The following is a 17,278-nucleotide window of genomic DNA, read 5'->3' as shown; positions in this document are numbered from 1 at the left end:
ATTGTAGAGTCCAAGAACTTTACTTAGCTAGTTAGATAGTAGTATTATAGTATTTATAGCATTATCTTTGTTACTGTGGATTTTTGGTTCAGACCGGGAATTATTTGGACACTCATAGTAGTACTTGTAGATTTTCTAAGTTTAACCTATAGTTTAAGAATATTAATGTTAACCTACGGTTGGATTATATGACTGATATTAAGGATAATATTTATTATACTATAAGGTTTAGAGAAGGACCAATAGGATTTTAAGCACATGCTATGTATGGATGATTAAGGATTAAGTATTTTGAGGATTAAATTTAATAAAGGTAAAAGTTTGAATGCTATAAGGTCAGTCAGCAGTTTTGAATACGTTGAGGGCTTAGTCAAGGCTGTTTACTCCATTCAAACTTAGCTAAAAATGTGTAATTTCGTGTTTAATGTGTAATTTAGTCAAGGCTGTTTACTCCACTTCATTCAGCATTCCAACTGCTCCTTACCCGCAAAACGTGTATTGGCAGTGAAGTTGAGGCCATATGTGTTTTCCTTCTCAATTACTTTGCGCCTGTAATAGTGTAATTAAAAAGATTAGTAACTCTTATATACTCTTTTATGTACATGACAATGACTCACGAAAAGCTGAAGTAGTTCTTTTATATTTCAAACCCCCAAAATTTTCACATGGTTATCAGTATAACAAAATTACACAGTCTGGTTGGATGAATAAAAATTATAAAAAAAAATTTGTTGGCCCTTCTCTTCCACATACAAAAATCAAAGAATCACACATAAATTCATAACTTACAATAAAGAAGACGTTAAAAACTAGTATTAATTATTCTCGTGGTATACTAGAGTGTTTAGTGAAAAAGGGACTCGTTCACCAATCACTACATCAATAGTCCAATTATTTAGTGTTATTTGTCCTTCCCTAAATAAAAGTAGTCGATTTTCTATAGAAGTGAACAAAGTAGAGGACATTCACAAAAACAAAATGAAGTATATGGTTGGGTAGTATAACTAAATAATTATTTAGAAATGAGCCAAATTAATTGTAAAATATGTTATAAGGTAAGCCAATCCATGTTGTACATGATCTTAGTGAAAGGGAGAATTTGTTCTTTTACCAGTAACCTCTCAGATTCATAGGATGTGATGTTCCTTACCTCAGGTGTCATGATATGCTCCATAGCTTCAGTGAAGTTCCCAATATCCTCTTCATCAAGAGTGCTAACAAACAAGTTCCATATATCCTATCCCTAATGAATTTTGTTAATTACAAACTCAACTTAAATTCTTCAATATTATACATTTACCAAACTGAGCTAACAAAAAAAATTTGAACTTGGTTTTACAACATATGCTTCCTTGGCTTGATTGAATCATTTACTTATGTGAAAACCATGCCTTCACCAATAAAGTGTTGGGGAGAAGTAAATGGTCTCATTAACTGGTTGCCTGGTGGATACAACAACCATAAAAAATTGTTATTATTTAAGATTAGATTATAAGAAAATGATTATATACAATTAAACTGACATTAACTTAATTAATTACGAACAACTCCTTAACTTGTCATAGGTATAAAAAAAAGTAATAATAAAAATGTAAGCCATTCTGAAGGCCACCAAACTGACATGCTCTCCGTATTAGTAAGATTCAATGATGTCAATTATACTTAAATTAATCACATTCCAAAACAAGTGTTCATATGTTATAATATGACTAATAACAAAAGGTTAATGATATATTAAGTATTGCCAAATTAGTTTTTATTTGGCGGATGTCTTTATGTGTTACCATATTGTAACTTCGAAAAATAATAAACAATAGGGAGGTGTGCCGTGGTTAGTAAGGTGGAATTCAGAGATTGATATTTTAGAAGGACAATGTGGGACCAACAACTAGTTGTGAAAGATAATTTTCCGTGTGGGACTGGAAGTTTACTGACACTCCCTTTTTTCAGCTTCACCAATTCATTAGAGTAAGGGGAATAGCCTAGGTTACCCATCCCTCCCAGTACAATATAATTAATGCTTCCAGTTTCCCGCAAAAACAAGTCATCATACCGTCAGTCGGCCTGCAAGTGGTATTGAACCAAAAATACTGCACACAAACTAAACAAGTACAGTGCAAAGTCCCATCTCAACCAGTTCAACTTAAATCAATATAATTTCAACTAAATGGATGCATGTGTAATTTAATAAAAATCCTTAACAGAATTCACAACCAGAAAAAAAAACCTATCTTCACCTTACACGTGGGAATTTTTCAGAAAAGTACTTTTCCAACCATGATAGAAACAACCACTATAAAATGCAACTATCCTTTCCATTACCTAATCACCCACATCAACACTTGTTCAACTCATACACCACACCAAATGGACTCCCCATCACGTGTCCTTTTCTCCATCAAGCAAGAAGCATCTGATTCTGAAGATCTTTTACCAAATCAATATCCAACACTCTATCCTCCATATAGGACGTTAGAGAGCTCAGCCTCCCCTATCACACCATCTTCTTCAAAATCCACCAAACTTCCAATATCACCCAAACCCCCTACACTTCTGAAGAAAGAAACAAAATCACCTTAGTCTTCAGGTGCCAGTAAGTCCACTAAAAAAAATCTCCTCAGAGTGGAAAATGTAGGAGTTATATTCACAAAGATACTGAGCTCCTAAAGCTTAAATTCCTAAGGCGTAATGTGTCCACTAAGTCAGAGAAGTTGCGATGCTCTACACTAGATGTCCGCACCATAATCTTCAAGCTTCGTCAGCTTCTAGATCAAGCTAGTATTATACTAAATGGAATGCAGACTATAAGTTGAGACATATTTGTGCATGCCGCTCACACCAAGGAGAATGGGGAGTTGAACCCCATCCAAATCGACTAAGTCAATATCATCAACCCTAAAGGCTATCTATAAGCCACTATGAGAAGTTAGTATTGCCTATGTTTTAATCTAAACTTATCGGTTGGCCTAGTTTCAGTTGTAATATTTTGGTGGTTATTCTATTTGAATAGTGTTCTAGTATCTGTCGTACACGTACTAGTTTTGTTGAAGAGTGCCACACTTCTTCTATGTACTTGTTAAATAAACAGTGTTGCAATATCTGTACTTTCCAAGATATTGGAGTAATAATGAAAACCTATGTAATTCCTATCGATGACTACTCTTTATTAATGAAGCATTTCAATGTTTACTCCCTCCATAATCAATGGTCGAAGTATGTGGGGAGGAGTGGTTTTGGAAAACTTTAAATTTGAACGAATTGAAATGGACTGATATGTATCAACTGTCATAGAGAAACAGGATTTCAAAAAAATAAAATTAAAACACAAATTTCCCGATAAAAATGTACCCCTAAAAATGTATTGTGGATTAAATTTTTAAAACAACTTAACACCAATTTGTACTTCCACGTAGATGTATGAAAATGAGTAATGATTAAGGGAAAATTCGAGTACGACTCAACAAATGAACAAAAAATAGTATATGTAGTGATGACTAAACAACTTGCTAGGAACGAAACTGACTCCAACTAAACAGACAGGACTCCCTCAACTCCAACAAAAGTATGAGACCTCCCCAAAACATGGAAAACATTAGATAGGTCCACCAACCTATCTGAAAATTAGTATTAAAAAAGTTTGGACTCGAATTTCAATAGTGAAGCAAAAAACCAACATAAAAAACCCCTTACCTCGCAATTTTGTCAATTCAAGGCTTCACTCTTTTCCTATACTCTGGTAAGAATAGTGTACAAGAGTTTTCAAACTTTTTCCATGCCCCTTTAGGGTTGCACCCATATTTTTCAGCTCAACGAGCCGTCCCAAACATCATATCACAAGAGCATTATGTTTTAATCAACATCCCTCCCAGGTATGAAAAAGGTTTTCATATTGTTCGAGGTTCAAATATTATACTGATGAAATAATTTTTCGACTTCTAATTTGAAAGAGTGATACTAGAAGAATTTCTGGAATTAAATGTGAACCCATAAACTTGGTTAATTTATGACATGTTGGTGTATATGTTTTGTTATGTAGTCGAACAAGATTATATTGATGAGATAGAGCAACTGATATTTTATTAATGTTGTATGACAGTTTTCCTAAGTTATAATTGCCCTCTATAGGATGCATATTTTAAAACATAAATTTTATGCCCCAATCTTGAATGGTGACGACCATACTAAAAAATCAGCCTGCAATACTTTATAAACATTTCATATTCTTAAGGATTGAAAGATTACACTCATCAAATAAAATTTCCCAAATTTTAATAATTTACTTAACAATCATCTATTTATTGCATGATATATCTTAATGTTAGTCGTACTATTAATAATTTTATAAATATGTTTTCTCATTTACTAAAATAAGGTTATACTGATAAAACCATATACATAGTTTTCTTGAAGGGACGTGTTAAATTTAAATGTGTACATATGCTTATCAATTATTATTAATTCAAATTTTTTACATTAAAAGTTACTTGCCCCATCTCATAACAAGTGCTGACACTACCATCTACGAATTAATTATTGCTGCATTGTTAACCCTTACTCCAGGACATATTTATTTTCTGTAGCTGTTTGGACTATTAAAGAATGGATGATATTTTGCATAGCAGAATGGTTGGTGACATGATTGATGGCTGGGAAAAGTTAGTAGAAGATCTCCAACTGAACAACCTCCCTCAAGATCTGACCACAGATGATCTAATGAACAAATCTCTCCCCACTTCTACAATGTGGGAAAATTTCTACTATAATTACTCAAGATGAATTGGGTTTAGTGTTAGGAAGCAATATGTTAGGAAGGAAAAAACCAACAATGAGTTCCAGCGTAAATGGGTTTGCTCAAAAGAAGGAATGCGAAGAGATAAATGGATAAACTTGGAAAATCGAAGATCCAGAAGATCCAGAATACGAACTTGCCATATAATGAATCACTTGGCTCAAGAAAGAGGAGGTCAAGATTACGTTCCTTTCCAAAAAAAAAGACCTTTACAATTGGATTAGTTGTAAGGGACGACAAACTCAGACAGAAACAGACTCGGAGGGGGCATTGGGATACTTAGAATTTCTAGGAAAACGAGATGATGACTTTTATGGCGCATATAACACAGACAATGAGTCAAGGCTAGCCAATATTTTTTGGTGTGATGGAATGTCAAGGCAGGATTATCAAGCATTCAGAGATGTTTCGGAGTTTGACACAACATATAAGACAAATGCTTACAACAAGCCCTTATTGATGCTAGTTGGTGTCAACCATCACTTTCGGACTATTATGTTTGGTTGTGCATTGTTATGCGATGAGAGTACCTCCACATTTGTATGGGTTCTTCAATTCTTTCTCAATGTTATGAACAACAAACATCCAACCGTAGTAGTCACAAACGAGGATCATGCAATGCGAGAAGCAATTACAGAAGTAATGCCAAATGCAAAACACCGTCTTTGTGCTTGGCACCTATCGACCAATGCATCAACCAATTGTACCAATCCAGCATTGAACTCAGCATTTAGCCACCTAATGTACCATTTCTACACTGATGAAGAAGAGTGGGAGGAAAAATGGAGATCTGTCATTGAGCAATTTGAATTGCAAGATAATGGGTGGATTCAAACTCAGTATGAAAAGAAAAAAAACTGGGCAGAGACTTTTCTTCGGGGTAATTTTTTTGCTAGATTAAGAACAACTTAGAGATGTGAGTCAAAACATTCCTATTTGAACCAATTCTTGACAAGTAAGCTGCGCCTAAGTGACTTTATTGGACAAATTGATGAGGCATTGAAAAAATTACATCATAATGAGTTGCAAGATGACTTTCACAGCAAGCACACATCACCACAACTTCCAAACCATGTCTTGCAAACCATACCATCAACAATTTGCTGTATCCTACACTAGGAATATGTACGACAAGGTCGCAGAGCAGATCACAGATGCATTATCTTATACAGTGAAAGATGAAGTTGTCAATAATGAGAATCGACTCTTTCGTTTGGCAAGATTTCCTCATGGAGAGGTACGTCACACTATCACCTTGTACGAATTAAATACTCACTTAAGGTGTACTTGTTTGCTTTTGGAGACAGATGGGATACCTTGTCGACACTTGTTCGCTGTAATGATGCATGAAAATATACAAGTTACTCCAGCATCTCTAATGATGGACCGTTGGAGAAAGGACGCTAAGGCAACAATAGATCTAAATACCACTCCACATTCTAGAGTACCTACAAATGTGTTGCAAACAACAAGGTGGGGAACTTTGACTGTGGCATTCACCACTATGGCTCATTATGCCACAAAACACAAAGATACTTATGAGGATGCAAAAAAACAAATAATTGCTATGACAACAAGATTCCAAAACATCTCCCAACAACGCCAACCTAATAATGGTAATGAAGACATAGAAGTTTCCCAACAATCCACAGAACAAAGAATCATCAGAGACCCATTGATTGTTAAGACTAAAGGTCGTGAGGCAAGAAAAGGGAAGGACAAAGGCAAACATAACGTCGGTCAAGAAGATTATCCAAGGAAGTAAAAGATGTGTCGTATATGCAATCAGTTGGGGCACAATAGATCTACATGTAAATAAAACAAAGATGGTCTACCAACTGCGAATGACCTAACACAATCAATCTTTGACGCAGCACAACCGACCTTCACAACCAACTTTAACAACAATGAAGGTGATCTCCAGAATTTGGAATCAATTTTAAAACATAACAATGAAGGGTCAAATGGGTTTCCACCACAACTTCAAACACCTTCAATTTCATTTGATTTGTGGGGGGGGCATAAACCCAAACTAAAAAAGAGAATGAAAGTCCACAAAAATTAGATGACTATGGCTTCTCCGAGTTAGTATGAAATAATTGTTCGATTTCATTTTAATATAATTAATTGTTATTTAAGTTTTCAACCACGTCGTACTTCAATTGGTGTGCTATAATCTCTATTGTAATGGTCTCAGTTATAATAAATCATAGAACTACTGTATGTAAGGAATTTCTTTTCAAATGGGATTCAACAAAAAAAAATTAAAGCCATCTCCAAAAATATATTATACTTTCCTATGGTCAATTTCACCTACAAATTTGATTTTTCCGTGCACACCAAATTGAGAACCGGGCTCAAAAGTAATAAATAATTGGTTTAATACTCCACTTTTAACATTTAAGTTTCAATTTCCTTTCCAACCAATTCCTCAATTCATCCCTCCCTTCTCATTCCCAAAATAATAATTCATTCATTTCACAATCCATACCAAAAATCTACTTCTTAAACTAAATAATTCAATGACCTTATGAAAATGTGTTACACCCTAGCTTAGGTTCACTTAATCTATGGGTGACAATAAACTAAGTCTTATTTACCAATGACATAATTGTATTTTAAAAATTCTCTTATTTTATGAAACTCATTGGCCCACTTATTCACAAAATTAGTTCTTTTAGATGTTATTGTAACAAACAAAATAGTAACCACAACCATAACATAATATTATTCAGATTGTATTTTGTGAATTTTACACCCAACTTTTTTAGGGTATTTAATTTTCTAACCTTTATCCAAAAAGTTCCATTTTCCAATTAATAGTTTCCATTTATTTCTTCTCTATTTTCCTCATCTATCAAAATCTATATAAAAATCAATTATTCTCATGATGAGGCTTCTCAAAATTAAGTCGTAACAATGTCACCAATTCAATTACACAAACAAAAGAGAGAGAGCTTACAACCATCATTGCCGCCAACACCGACTCTAGTAGGGGAACTACTCGAACAAATGATTGGCATCTGAAAAGAAAATTAACATGAAATTCAAATTAATAAATTGAGATAAAACATATAAACTAATGTGTACAATGAACAACTTCTATTACTAACCATTTCTTAATTAAGCAAATGTTCAACACACAACAAGATTTTTTACTTCATCTACAATTAAGCAATTTCTTCTTCCCCCCCTTCAAAGGTTTGGTAATAGCCTTAAATTTTCTTCTTGGTGTTGCTCTGCTAATGGCTTCTTGGAAGCATATGGCTCTCAGCTGATCAAACTGTGAGGTCACAGAGTGAAGCTTCTCACTCAAACTCAAAACCTGCAATCAAGATATTAGATTTAGAAAATAGCGATTGACCAAATTATAATATTTATCAATCATAGTTTCTAAATACGGGCGAGTGAGATACAAAAGTATAACATATTACTCAAACTAAAGAAAAACAATTAAACAAACAGCTGGTATGTACAGAAACTAATTAAGAAGAAGAACTCTTCAAACATATCTTTAACACTGAACAAGAACTAACACATACACAACAGTTGTGCTCTAAAGCTTTCTCTCAACGCATAAAACTTTATGCTCTTTATTGTATTCTAATACTTACAACATCTCTCTAATTTTTCTCAATCTAAAACAATTCAAACACAAACAAATAAATAAATATATATATATATATATATGTATGCACATATTGATTATGTACAATCTGACTATACATGCATGTATGTCTAATCTCCTTCATTAATAAGCCATATTTCAGAGTGCCCTTACTACTTCAGCAAAACAGAGACTTTATTGAAAAATTCCATTTATGTTTTTTTTTTTGGAATATAGATGCAGAAAATAAATGCAAAGAAAGAACATTTTCAATTATCATATAACTGATATAGTGAATGTAGTACCCCAACTTCTTCGTCCTCATCCTCATTCTTGTCCTCTTCTTTGTCTTATTCCTCTTCTCTCTTTAGCTTTTATTTAGCTTTACTTGATTCTGAACCCTCCTTATCTTTGGGTAATTTAGTACAGAAGAAATTGTGGTCCAGACGCATGGGTCATCCTATTTGGAAACAATCAGGACACCTGCAAAAGCATTGGTAGATGTTACAACTTCATTTTAACAGAACTTGACAAGGTTTGGAAAGTAGACAAACTTATGACTAAAAATTCATTCTAACCAAAAATACTCATTGAGATCGTCATAGTTTCTCCAAATTGAATGGTCAGTTGTCCCATTTTTACTTTTCATGGCTTCCTACAAATTTTTAACAAACAATTACAGATGTGAAAGCAACAAATAATTTAAACATATATTGAAATCAAGAATTACCTCTTCTATAACAGTGTATATAGGGGTAAATACATTGTTAAGGAAAGACTCAGGTCCTCCACCATATGTTGGCATGACTTTCTCCCATTTTATGGGATTAATAACTCCAGTAAACATACCATGCAATTTAGAAGCTATCCTAAAACAAACAAAAATCATCAAATAACAATCATATATTAAAAAATATAACATAACACTCTGGCATGAACCGCAAGTTTGCAGCCTCTCCCTAAATAAGAATGTAAAGCCCAATGTACAAAAGTTTATATTGTTGAGCCTCTTCTTTTACATAAGGCAGTCTGCACATTGCAAAACCAACAAAAAATCACAAGGAGACTTCTCTTATTCTTAATATTTTTTCTTTCTAATGTATTATAAATAAGAGAACACCATAAAAGATAACAAAATCACAAGACCAATGGAAATGTATTTTACCGAATGTTGCTTTTTATTGGCAAGAATTTGCACCAGTTTGTACAATTTTTGAAGAACTTCCTCATTAACTAATCCACAGCAACATCTTCTCACTGTGATGGCAAATATCATAAAGTCAAATTTATATGAGAGGATTACTTAAAGCCAAAGCTTTACAACCTTAATTAACAATCACAATACCTTCAACACAGACTGCTTATTAGCTTTCCGAATGTGAATATTGGCAAGGAGAAGAATTAGATGTTCCCTCTGCTTGGCAACATTGCCTTCCTGTTTAGAAAACACATTATGAAAATTCAGAGAAGCATCAAAATATGAGCAATGCAAAAGAAAGAGAACATAGCTTATCAGATCATCTCCTATTGTAGTTGATCTAAAGTACTTACAAACCCAAGCAATACTAAAGAAAATCAAACAAGTCAATGAATTCTCCATGCCTCTGAAAGTCTAGGGCTGAAGGTAAACCACAGACATTGCGAACAGCTGCAATTGCAGCCTTTATTTGTGTCATTTAGGAAAGTTTATCATCATTCTTAAATATTCTAACACCATCGTGTTGTTCCAATAATGTGCACATAAACTCTAACTTGAGTCTTTCATTAGAATTGAAAAACTCATAAAGAAAGAAAAATTGGATCATCCAAACAGCACCAAACCTCATTTAATTGCATTATTGCTTGCTAAATACCTCCATGATCAAGTGGTAGAATGTTATACGGAACAAAGAAGTTCAATTTTTTGTTGGCTTGTTCTCTATTGGCAAGAGCCCGAGGTAAAAGAGTTAGAATATTAATATATTCATGCTCAAAACAAACTCGTATATAATTTGAACAAAGAAATTATGTAGATAGAATTAAGATACCACAATAATAAACTTATATTTTCATTAGAACATTATTACAAACAAATGGTGGGCATGTATCAAAACTCATGAAAATACAACAAATATGCCTAAAATCACTAGAAATCAAAATCTTAAAATGAATAATATTTTGGTTACAAAATGCATAATTAAAACAGTGATTATAATGCTGCTATATATATATGTATACTTTGCCTAATCTAGTTACCCATTCCACCGCACAACAGCACAAATCCATGGATAAGAAACAAAAAACACAACTTGAGAAAAGAAAACAAATCATAAAATTACCTGGACTCGACGGGAAATGGCGCCAGCGGCGACTTCTTCGCTGAGATCGCAAGAGAGAGAGAAAGATCATCATGGTAGAGCTTAGAGCGTAGAGAGAGAAGGAAAATGGAATATGAAGATGTGTTCATGTTTAGGATTAGTATTTGCTGAAAATAATATCAGAAAATGAACTCTCCAAAATGTCCCACTAATCGTCGGAGAACAAAATTGCTCAAAAGCCCCACTGATCGCCGAAGAACAAAATCATTGATAAGCATTTTCATCTCCCTAGGGCTGCCATTAATTTTAGGAAATCAATTGGAAGTTTCAGAAATCAATTGGAAGATGAGAGAAATTAAGAAAATAAAAATTAATTACTGTAAGTTAATATCAAAATTGTTCTAGTGACACCGATCATCATCTCCTCACATTATTGTCGTTAACAAATTTAGTAAGAACGTAAATACAAATTTCAAATTATAACTACTCTCATTCTGAATACACATGTCACTGATTCTGAATACACATCCCAGCTCAAAAAATACATTCCCAAAATAATGTAAATTTACACTATTGCCCCTCCAATTACCAGTGGAATATTGGGTAAACAAAATAATAATAAAAAAAAACAGTATAAATTTATTTCTACACCTAGGATCAGTTTCTTCACGGTTTGCAAACCGGCTACTATGAGTAACTAACATAACAAACAAATAATAGCTATAGTGAAACGTTTATTGTCCCTTGCGAAGGATCACAAACCTCAAATTGAGGTGAGGGATTGAATCACTACCCTTATTGTAATTGAGAGATATGACTTAGGTGAAAGTTGAAAGCCAAAAATTAATTTTTCTTGTGAAAAGAGGGTGGTAGCTATCGACAATATGTAAAGAAAATCGAAGGAAAAAAGAGAAAACTTGATAGAAAGAACATCGCCAAAAAAATGTGGTTGTCCTTTTCTATTGAGTGCACAAAAATTAGTAAAATTTGATGATTGGATACTTAAAGTCGTGTGTAACCATTCAATTGCAAAATATCTTGAAGGACATGCCTTTGAAGGGATGTTGACTAAAGATGTCACGACCCGAGCCCTAGGCCGTGGAAGATTTGTAATATCCATAACTTGGGTGGTCAAATGTCAAACTTTGACCCTCGTTAAAAGTAGTCTTTATAAATGATCATTTAATTTATATTAAATCGTGCTATAATTATAAGTTAAAATAATGAAATGACTTCTATAATTATATATAAAAATATTAGTAATAAAAGTATGATCATTTATCATTATACATAAAACAATAATATTCCCACAGTTATGTAATCACCAAATAGTTAAATATAATAAGTCATAAACACCCAAAATAATACTTAGCATCCACCATTCCTCATCCCTAACTATTTCATAGCTCATTTAGATATACCGATCATTAGATTCGAAGTCGAATACTTAAATAATACTCAAAATATAAGACAATGACCCGAAATAGAAATAGGCTAAACACACTGGCTCCATCGATAATTCATCTTTTCCACGTTCGCGTCACTAGGCTCCTGGAATGGGAGAGATAGGGGGTGAGCTTATAAAGCTCAGTAGGAAAACAACTAATAACATAGGACCCAAAAGTTTAATACAACCCCTGCATGGTTAGCTTTGAAAACAAAACATACATCATCATGTATAAACCAAAATAGAGAAACCACAAATAATCATAAGAGCATAGCTACAAGTGCACATCACACCGTCCACTAGATCCCTAGTTCCCGTTACCCACCATATAAAATCTGACATCCTACACCGGGTAGCCGGACCTGATAACCATCACAAGGGGGAGGCTCAGAACACTTCTTGTATACAGATGCTAGGTCTTTACACCTATAGGTGAGTGAACACCTGATCTACCTATGACGACACATAGACTAGGTCGTGAAACAACAACGTGCACCAATCATGATCACTATGGCTTTCATCGGTATAACCAAATGCAGGTAAACATGAAAAGAAAGAAACATATTCCCTTTATATTTTAGAAAATTGGGCAGCATAACAACTGCCTTTGAATAAACCCAAAAATCATAACCTGCATAAATAAGTGAACAAAAATATATATTTGGCACTCAGTGCCCTCAGAACAGATCAGAAAACATGCAGGTTAAGTTTTCAATTTTTCAAACATTTTATAAATCTCAAAATGGGAATATGTTGAATGTAATTTAATACGAGTAAAATAAGTCCAATAGTCCAGTTGAGTCCCTACCTCTTTAGATAACTCCTTAGAATTTAATCCGAGCCCAAAGCGACGCTCCTAAGCTTAACGATGATCTTAGAATGATTTAGTCCGATTTTAATATCACGTTTTTCCTACGTGCACCAAATGAGCAAACGATTATCACCATAGCATTCTTTATTCAAAATCGTGTCCAATGACATATAATATGACCATATTTAAAATTTCAAATTCTGAAACCTCACCCAAGTGGTGCACACTAGCAGTTGCTAGCGCTACCGAGAACGTCGACGAATATATGCATGGCATATATCAAAACGATCATCTCGAGTAGTACATCACGGAAGTACAGCCCCTTTGTCCAACTGACCTCCGGTGTCACCGGAAAATGCTTCCAAAGGGCGGAGATACCCAAAATTTTGCCGGAGAAAAACGGTGAGTTGACTGAAATGACTTAGTTGGCGACGCTCCTCCCTTCACACTGGTTCCAACGGTGCCACCCACTCACCGAACGGAGGTCTGGGCTCGCCGGAAAGTGCGATCAAAGTTTTGACGACGAAACTTTGACTGCTCCGTTTGTGTGCGTCTTAACTCCGATGGCCCTGAGATTTTGGGGATGGGGTTGTCGCTGGCCACTGGTGCTCCAGCTCTGGCGCGTGGCGGCAAAAGGGAACTCTGGCAATGGCTTTGTGATACCCTGACGTGGGTTGTTGTAGAGAGAAAAAGAAGAAAAAGTAGAAGAAGAAGAAGAAGAAGGAGAAGTGCTCGGGAAGAAAAAGGAAAAGGAAAGAAAAAGAAAATCTGACAAATATTAAAATAAGTGGGTCCCACCACTTAAAAAAAATTATTATTATTATTTATTTATTTATTTTTTAGTCTTCACATTCTTCCTCCCTTAAAAAGAAATTTCGTCTCGAATTTTTTTTTTTCAAAGAACAACCTCAAGCTGAAAATTAAACAAATGAGGATACTTCTCATACATCTCTGAATCTTCTCCCAAGTAGCCTCGTCTTCTCTATGGTTCCGCCATAAGACCTTGACTACTGGAATCTCCCTATTCCTTAGCACTTTTAACTCTCTCGCCAAGATTCTGATAGGTTGCTCTTCATATGTCACGTTCTCTTGAAGAGAGATTGTCTCATACTCAATGATGTGTGATGGGTCTGGAGTATACTTCCTCAGCATCAACACATGGAACACATTGTAAACGTGCCCCAACCGCACTGGTAAGTTCAATCGATAAGCGACCTCCCCATCCCTCTCGATAACCTCGAAAGGTCCAATATACCTCGGGGCTAGCTTAACCTTCACTCCAAATCTCATCACACCAAGCATGGGAGTAACTATCAAGAAGACATAGTCACCGACCTCAAACTCCACTTCTTATCGGAGGAGATCGGCATAACTTTTCTGACGACTTTGAACAACCTTAAGTCTTTGTTGGAAAAAAAATACTTTGATCTTCCCAGTAGTACTAGCAATTTGAGATCCAATTGTGACATGCTAATCTGGTTCTGCCCAACACAAAGGTGATCTGTATGGTCTCTCATATAAGGTATCATAAGGAGCCATGCCTATACTGGCCTGGTAGCTATTATTATAAGTGAATTCCACCAATGACAAGTGTTCTCCCCAGCTACCCCCAAAATCCAAAATACATGAAAGAAGCATGTCCTCCAAAGTTTTGGATAGTCCTCTCAGACTGTCCATCTGTTTGAGGGTGGTGAGCGGTGCTCAAGTTAAGTTCAGTTCCTAAAGTTTCTTGCAATGCTCGCCAAAACTTTTATGTAAATCGAGGATCTCTCTCAGAAACAATGCTAGAAGGAAACCCATGCAGTCGAAGTATATTACCCACATAAAGTCGAGCTAGTTTAGAAATCTTATAGTCCTTCCTAATTGGAATGAAATGAGCAGATTTGGTCAAACGGTCAACAATCACCCAGACAGTGTCATGCTTTAATGGTGTTAACGGTAATCTTCTCACAAAGTCCATCGTGATCTTGTCTCACTTCCATTCTGGTATAGGTAAAGCTTGAAGCAACCCTGAAGGTCTCTGGTGCTCAGCTTTAACCTGCTGGCAAACCATACACTTAGCTACAAAGTTAGTCACATCTCTCTTCATACCTTCCCACCAATATTGTCTTTTCAAATCTTGGTACATCTTTGTGCTTCCAGGATGTACAACAAACTTAGACCTATGGCCTCAATCATAACAGACTCTCTAAGATCAGGGATTTTTGCAACGACTAATCTTCCCATATGGTATAAGAATCCTTCAGCATTTACTGTCCATCCATCTAATTGCTCACCGTTTTGGATTCGATTCTAGATAAGTCTCAATTTCTCATCTTTCCACTGACATTGCTTAACTTGTTGAAGTAGCACTGTGTAGCAACCACATTTTCTTTTCCATGAGGATATTTCAAAGTGAAATCATAATTTGCCCTGTACTCGACCCTTCTTCTTTTCCTCAAATTCAAGTCTCTTTGAGTAAAGAGATACCTTAAACTCTTATGATCAGATTATAATTCAAACTTTTCCCCATATAAGTAACATCTCCACATTTTCAAGGCAAAAATCACTGCTGCAAGTTCCAAGTCATGTGTGGGGTAGTTCTTCTCATGTGTCTTCAATTGGCGTGAAACATAGGCAACAACCTTGCCATTTGACATGAGAACTCCACCTAAACCAGTACCAGAAGCATCAGTAAATACCACAAACGGTTCATCACTATTAGGCACAGCGAGAATAGTCGCCGTAGTCAATCTTGGCTTAAGTTATCTGAAAGCTTCTTCACAACTGTCATCGCACACGAACTTTAAATCCTTTCTTGTTAGCTTTTTCAAAGGCATAGCAATTCGAGAAAAATTCTCCACAAAGCGACGATAGTAACCTACTAACCCAAGAAAACTTCGAATCTTAGTAACGTTCTTTGATTTTTCCCACTGTAAGATAGGATCTATCTTCGCATGAATTCACAGTAATGTCCTCTTGATATTTTACATGCCCTAAGAATTTGACCTCAGTCCTCCAGAAGTCACATTTTTCTTTCTTAGCATATAATTGATGGTCCCTCAAAGTTTGCAACACAATTGTTTAATGTTTTGTATGGTCCTCAGGTGTCTTGGAATACACCAAAATTTCATCAATAAAAACAACCACAAATTTATCCAAATAGGGTCTAAAGATTCTATTCATAAGGTCCATAAATATTGCAGGTGCATCCGTTAATCCAAATGGCATTGCCAAAAAAAACTCAAAGTGTCCATAACGCGTTCTGAAATTAGTTTTAGGAATATCCTCTTCCTAAATCCTCAATTGATGATAGCCTGACTTTAAGTCAATCTTGGAAAAACACTTTGAACATATGAGCTGATCAAACAACTCATATATCATTGGCAATGGATACTTGTTATTAATTGTCATCTGAATTAATTTCTTATAATCGATGCACAAGCACAAGGATCCATCAGATTTCTTGGCAAACAAAACTGGAGCTCCCCATGGGGAAGTACTGTTCCTGATGTACCTTATCCATTAGCTCACCCAATTGCTTTTTCAATTCATCCAACTCTGTAGGTGCCATGCAATAAGGGGTAGTAGAAACTGGTTAAGTCCCGAGAATCAAATCAATGCAAAACTTGATCTCTCTATCAGGTGGTAGTCCTGGAAAATCCTCAGGAAACACATCTGGAAAGCCACTAACCACTGATATCCAAGGAAACTTGTCTAGAGGCCTAGACTCATCCTCAATTGCAAACAGACTCCCATAACACTCTAAGTTTCTTTTCCCACCTAAACATGCCTTAAGGATAGGATCCTTCCTTACTGTATTTATGTTGGCTCGATATAAAATGAAATCTCCACTTGGAGTTAAAAGAGTCACCCTTTCTCGTGAGAAATCTACAATGGCTTGGTACTTAGACAACCAATCCATGCTAAGAATCACATCAAATTGTCCCATAGGTAACACCATCAGGTTTCCTAATAAATTATGCCCTTCAAGCACAATACAAACCGATTTGCAGATGGTTGATACTTCACCATGCCCTCCCATAGGTACACTCAATTGCAATGTAGGACTAAAAGTTTCCCAACTCAAACCCAACATGCAAGCAAACATTAATGATATGAAAGAATGCGATGCACTAGTATTAAATAATACATGAGCCCAAGAGTGTGAGATAAGAACCATACCATCCACAACTCCATGGCATGATCCTCCTTGCGCATCATCACCACCAAGAGCATAGGCTTGGCCAGCGACTTTTTCCTTTGCTTTCCCTTTTCCATGACCAGGATGGTTTGTGCTTGCACTAGAACCTCCTCCTTGATTGAACCCTCTCTGACTCCCAGCAGA

General features: G+C 35.3%; 1 long non-coding RNA gene across 7 annotated transcripts; it reads right to left on the bottom strand.

Annotated features, from left to right (window-relative positions):
- Nucleotides 1-326: 326 nt before the first annotated feature.
- On the bottom strand, nucleotides 327-11,599 carry LOC133818847 (uncharacterized). 7 transcript variants are annotated; one of them, XR_009886130.1, is made up of 11 exons: nucleotides 11,456-11,599; nucleotides 10,715-10,987; nucleotides 9,742-9,831; nucleotides 9,562-9,653; nucleotides 9,127-9,425; nucleotides 8,975-9,051; nucleotides 8,702-8,879; nucleotides 7,903-8,114; nucleotides 7,752-7,812; nucleotides 1,151-1,442; nucleotides 327-549 (listed from the first exon to the last, which is right to left on the bottom strand). It is a non-coding gene; the product is annotated as an uncharacterized LOC133818847 (long non-coding RNA). The 7 variants fall into 7 exon arrangements; XR_009886129.1 differs by lacking the exon at nucleotides 11,456-11,599 and adding an exon at nucleotides 11,072-11,422; XR_009886128.1 differs by lacking the exon at nucleotides 11,456-11,599 and having other exon boundaries at nucleotides 7,755-7,812; nucleotides 10,715-11,422.
- Nucleotides 11,600-17,278: the final 5,679 nt, after the last annotated feature.

The sequence above is a fragment of the Humulus lupulus genome, chromosome 2 (assembly GCF_963169125.1).
Source record: "Humulus lupulus chromosome 2, drHumLupu1.1, whole genome shotgun sequence".
NCBI classification, from domain to species: Eukaryota; Viridiplantae; Streptophyta; class Magnoliopsida; order Rosales; family Cannabaceae; genus Humulus; species Humulus lupulus.
The sequence above is the reverse complement of the archived record's forward strand: the minus strand, read 5'-3'. Positions and strand labels throughout refer to the sequence as shown.